Here is a 6,000-nt window from a genome sequence, read left to right on the forward strand (position 1 = left end):
CCAGGTCAGTGGTTTTTCCAAGGAGATATTCCACATTGTCTTCCATTTTTTCATTCCTTTGGTTCTGTTTTATAATATCCTGATTTCTCATATAGTCACTAGCTTCCACTTGCTCCAATCTAATTTTTAAAGTAGTGTTTTCTTCAGTGGTCTTTTGGACCTCCTTTTCCATTTGGCTAATTCTGCTTTTCAAGGCATTCTTCTCCTCATTGGCTTTTTGGAGCTCTTTTGCCATTTGAGTTAGTCTGTTTTTTAAGGTGTTGTTTTCTTTAGTGTATTTTTCAGTATTTTTTTGGGTCTCCTTTAGCAAGTCATTGACTTGTTTTTCATGGTTTTCTCGCATCCTTCTCATTTCTCTTCCCAATTTTTCCTTTACTTCTCTAACTTGCTTTTCCAAATCCTTTTTGAGCTCTTCCATGGCCTGGGACCAGTTCCTGTTTTTCTTGGAGGTTTCTGTTGTAGGCTCTTTGACTTTAGTAATTTCTTCTGTCTGTATGTTTTGGTCTTCTTTGTCAGCAAAGAAAGAATGCAAAGTCTGAGACTGAATCTCGGTGCGTTTTCGCTGCCTGGCCATATTCCCAGCCAACTAACTTGACCCTTGAGTTTTTCAGTGGGGTATGACTGCTTGTAGACTAACGAGTTCTATGTTCCATGTTTGGGGGGGAGGTGCCAGCTCTGCCGCACCAGCACTGCTCCTTCCCCAAGGACCCCCAATCCGAACTGGGCTTAGATCTTCGGCAGGCTGTGCACCCCTGCTCTGATCCGCCACTTAATTCCTCCCACCAGGTGGGCCTGGAGCCGGAAGTAACAACAGCTGTAGCTGCCCCACCTCCGCTGCCCCCCGGGGCTGGAAGCCAAACTGCGAACTCCTTCCACTCCCGCAGCTTTTCCCACTAACCTTCTCCGCAGTCTTTGGTGTTTGTGGGTTGAGAAGACTCGTAACTGCCGCAGCTCACATATTCAGGGTGCTAGGGCCCCCTCCGCCTGGCTTCTGGTCTGGATGGTCCACGCTGCTCAGGCTGGGCTCTGCTCCACTCCGTTCCCAGCTCCCAGCTCCGAGCTCCGAGCTCTGTGTGGGATAGACCTCACCCAGAGACCACCCAGGCTGTCCTGGGCTGGGGCCCTGCTTCCCTCTGCTGTTTTGTGGGTTCAGCCGTTCTAGAATTGGTTCAGAGCCATTTTTTATAAGTTTTTGGAGGGTCTCCGTACGGAGCTCAGACTATTCCCTGCTTACCAGCCACCATCTTGGCTCCACCCCTCTCATTTGATTTTTAAAGTCTTTTTAAAGTTCTTCTATGAATTGTTTTTGATCAGGTTACCATTTAACATTACTCTTTGGCGTAGAAGTAGGTTTTTTGCTTCAGTATCCTCCTTTGAAGATGTACCCAAGGCTTCCTTCTTCCCATAGTAACTCTCTATGGTTGTTTTTTCTCCTTTGCCTATGTATTTTTTTATTTGTAGTAGCTCAGCTTTTATAATCACCTCTAGTCCCAGAGTATGGGGGATGGTGCCTCTGGCCTCAGATCCTCCTTCAGTTCTCCCCTCTGGCTTGGTACTGGAGCCAAGACCTCCAGCCTCCCGTAAATACCCACAGCCATCAGTGTCCCTGCCCCACTGCTTCTGCACTCATTGGGTGTGTGCTGGTTCCGTTTCAACCCTGAGTCTCTGCAGCACAGCTTACGCCTCTGAGATCTGTCCTGGGTTGTCTTTCCTTCTATAAACTCTTTCTTAGTGAGTTCAACTACCATAAGTGCATCATACCCATGCAGTTAATCCTCTAATCTATATATATCTCACCCTCATCTCTCCCTTGAATATTGCTAGAGACCTTAGAGGGTGTTTAATTTAACCCCCTCATTTTCAGATGAAGAAACTGAGGTCCATAGAGGCTGAGTCTCAGCCACAATGGGGTAATCATCAAAGGCGAGATTTGAAGTCTCTCTTTCCTTTGTACCATTCTGCCTCATCACCAAGGTTCCAGTCCCGCATCCCTCACTGCCTGCTGGATATCTCCATGTGAATATCCCACAGGCACCTTAAAGTCAGTATATATAAAATGGAATTCGTTATCTTTCCCCAAAACCTCTGCTTACCTTTACCTTCTGCATTTATACTGAGGGTATCACCATATATCCAGCCATCTAGATTTCCAGCTTTGGATAATTATTCACTTCCCTGCATTTTCTATGACTGGTTAGGTGTCAAGTCTTATAAATTCTACCTTCACAACCTCTCTCACATCAGTCTTCTTCTGTCTGCTCAGTCATTTGATTTTTATAGCATCACAAGTGAAAATTAATTTTGGGAGTATTGTCATTTTTATTATATTGCCATGGCCTAGCTGTGAGAACTTCATATTTTTCCAGATATTTAAGGTTTTAAAATATTTATTTAAGGAGCACATTGTAATTGAATCTATACAAGTATTTTGTGCATTTCGGTAGGTACATCCCATGATATTGGATGCATTTTATAGTTATTTGGAATGGAATTTTCCTTTCCATTGTTGCTTCTAGTGTTTATAATTATTATATAGAAGTACTGTTGATTTTTGAGGACTTATTTTGTAACCTGCCACTCTGCTGATTCTCTATGATGTTCCAAATATGTTATATTATCAGCAAAAAGATGCCTTTATCTCTTCCTTAGCTATTTTAATGCCTTAAATTTCTTTTTCTTGTCTTATTGCTTGTGCTAGCATTTCCAAAATTATATTAAATAATAGTCCTTGTTTAAATCTTGTATTTATTGAAAACGATTCTCATGTTCCCCATTCCATATGATGCTTGCTTTTGATTTTAGATAGATGCTTTTTATGATATTAAAAAATAGTTGCTCTATGCCTAAACTTAAATTTCACTTGGTCATAATGTTTTTCTGAATAAATGACTATAGTCTATTTGACAAGATTTCATTTAAGATTTTTGAATCAATGTTCATTAATGGTATTTGTCTATAGTTTCCTTTCTGTGTACTGTCTTTCCCTGGTTTAGGAATTAAGACTGCATTTGTCTCATAAGAGGATTCTTTCAGGGTTCTTTATTTCCCATTTTTTGAGAATAATTTGTGAAGTATGGGTACTAACTAACTATTCTTTAAAAGGTGATAGAATTCTCCTGTGAATCCATCAGGACCAGAGGGTTTTTTTCATTAGTAATTCCTTAACACCTAGACCTATTTCCTTTTCCAAGACTGAGTTATTTGAGATATTTGTTTGGTCTTCTGAAAATTTGGGTATTTTATATTTTTGAGGGGATACCTCTATTTCTTTTGTGTTCTCATTTTGCTAGTATATAACTGTGCAGAATATGTTCTGATAATCCTTTTCATTTCTTCTGGTTTTGTTGTGATTTCACTCTTCTCATTTACTATTTTATTGAGTCCATTTTCTGCTCTCTTCTTTGTAGATTAAATATGTATCAATTTTATTAGTCTTTTTAAAGAATCAGCTTTTACTTTTATTTATTATTTTTATGTTTTTTTGTGTGCAATTTATCTATTTGCCTTTAATTTTTAATATCGACTTTTTTGTCCTTATTTTTGCTGTGTTTACTTTTCTTTATTTTTCTAAATGTATAATTTTGCTATTTTGTTAATGTGTGTTTGTAGGCATGTGATTTTCCCCCTGGGGAATGTTTTAACAGCATCCTTGAAATTTTGTTATGTTCTTTCTTCATTATCATTTTCTTTTACATATTTTTTTTGAGAACAAACCCCAGAATCTGAAATAGTTTTATAAAGAAATTTATGAGCATTCCAAGGGTAGAGTGATACACCCTTTCTTTGTTTCTTGCACATGTTATCTGTAAATTAGGTAAATGTACCATTTATGCCTTCATAAAAGAGCTAAGTGTATCTGGGATCAAAGTCTCTTTGGCCTGAGAAAAGTTTCCAAACTCTTATTTCCCTCTCTTCAAAATAAGTAATGAGAATTATAGACAGGTGCTTAGGGCATACCTACCTCAGTAAGAGGCAAACAAAAGCTCCACCTGGGATTAATTATTGTTTTCTGGCAGCCCAAGGTGATTTGGCAAATCCCATTCACCTGCTTAAGGAGAGGAACTTGACAAATAGTTAATATGCCTGTACAATCCTTGGACCAACAAGGAGGAGTTCCTTTAGTTAGTCAATAAGCATTTCTTAAGGGCTTATTATGTATAAGGTATGGTGCTTAGTGCTAGATTCAAAGAAAGGCAAATACTCAATCCCTGCTCTCAAGGAGCTGACATTCTAATGAGGGAGACAATATGTAAATAATCATGTACATAAGCAATACATATAATATAAATGGAAAATATTTTCAGAGCAAAAACTCTAGTAGAAAATAGGGAATGGAGGTGGGGGTGGGGAGGAATACCAAGAAAAGTCTCCTGTAGAAGGTGAGATTTGATCTTATTCTAAAAGATAGGGAAGCTAGACTATGGAGGTGAGAAAGCAAGAGAAACAACCAGTGCAAATACATTAAGTCAGGAGATGGAGTATCATGTCCAAGAAACTTCAAATAGGCTAGTGTATCTGACTCATAGTGTATATGGAGGGGAATCAAGAGTAAGAAAACTGGAAAAGAAGGTAAGGTCTAGTTAGGGTGGGGACCTGCAGCCTTGAGGCCACATGTGGTCCTCTAGGTCCTCAAGCATGGCTCTTTGACTGAATCCAAACTTCACAGAATTTGTTTTGTGAAGTTTGGATTCAGTCAAAGGGTTGCACCTGAGGACCTAGAGGACCACTTGTGACCTCGAGGCCGAACGTTCCCTACCCCTGGTCTAGGTTATGAAGGGTTTCAAATGTCAAACACAGGATTTTATATTTGATCCTAGAGGTAAAAGGAAGCTACAGCTAACCTTGTTCTGCCCTAAGTAATTAGATTTGATGTAGGCAAACAACAGGTGTTTTTCTCTTACCCAATGTTAATTTAGTAAGAGCTAGAGGCAGTCTTACCTTCCTATTGGCCTGAGAAGGGTTATCTGGGCAATAAATATTAGGCAAGTAAATAGGCAGATCTAGAAACTCAAGACCTGATAAGGGGATATCTGTTGGAACAATTCGACTATCAGCTGTTGTGGGGGTGACAGGCCAACACAAGCCTAACAACAAGAATGCTGCCAGCACAGGTTCTTTGGATCTGCTTTACCAAGGAAAACAACATTAAAGTGTTAAAAATCTTTCTTTAACCCAACATATACATATAAACTCACTTAGTTCAGGAGGAAAAGCCAGCAACCTGAACTTCAGAGCAAGTACAAACAAATTACAAACATACACAATATAAACAGACCAAGTCACAATTCATAGTTCCCAGGAAAGTATCAACATCTGGGTTGAGGAGCCAGGGAGCACTTGACAACAGCTGGCCCAGAGTCATGTGCCATTCCTCCTGTGGCTCAGAACCCCAAGCAAGTGGCTATGTTCTCCCTTTTTGTACACTCTTTAGCCATCATCTGAGCAACCAGAACTTAGGTGCCTACTATAGGCTTTGGTCTTACCAACTCCTCTTGGGGCCCTGGGGGTTTCATGTTCAAATCGGCTTAGCGTCTAGTAAACAGGGGTTTGGGCCTGAGGCTTTGCACCTAGTAAGGCTCTATCAAAGACAATTAATTTAGCATTCTAAAACAGTAAAAAAAATGTCCCACCTTAATTACCAAAATAATATCAGATGCAGATGGAAATGAAAAGTATTTATTAAATATCTACTATGTGCCCAGCATTGTGCTAAACAGTGGGAATATAAATAGAAAACTGAGTTAGTCTCTGCTTTCAAAGAGCTAACAATAGGGTAAACAACATACATTAGGAGAGTTCAGCTGGAGGGTGGATAAAAAAGCACAATGATCTTTAGGGCTAATGGCAAAACCCATGGATCTTTAGATTGTACTTTGGGAAAGGGCGACCCTAGTGGGATCTCTGGGTGGGCAGAGTAGAGCAACTAGGGCAACGGGCTTTTGCAGTGGTTCTGGTGCCAGAGCTCTCTAGTGTCTAGGTGGGTGGGGATCAGGCTGGAGT

This window comes from Trichosurus vulpecula, chromosome 2 (genome assembly GCF_011100635.1).
Source record: "Trichosurus vulpecula isolate mTriVul1 chromosome 2, mTriVul1.pri, whole genome shotgun sequence".
NCBI classification, from domain to species: Eukaryota; Metazoa; Chordata; class Mammalia; order Diprotodontia; family Phalangeridae; genus Trichosurus; species Trichosurus vulpecula.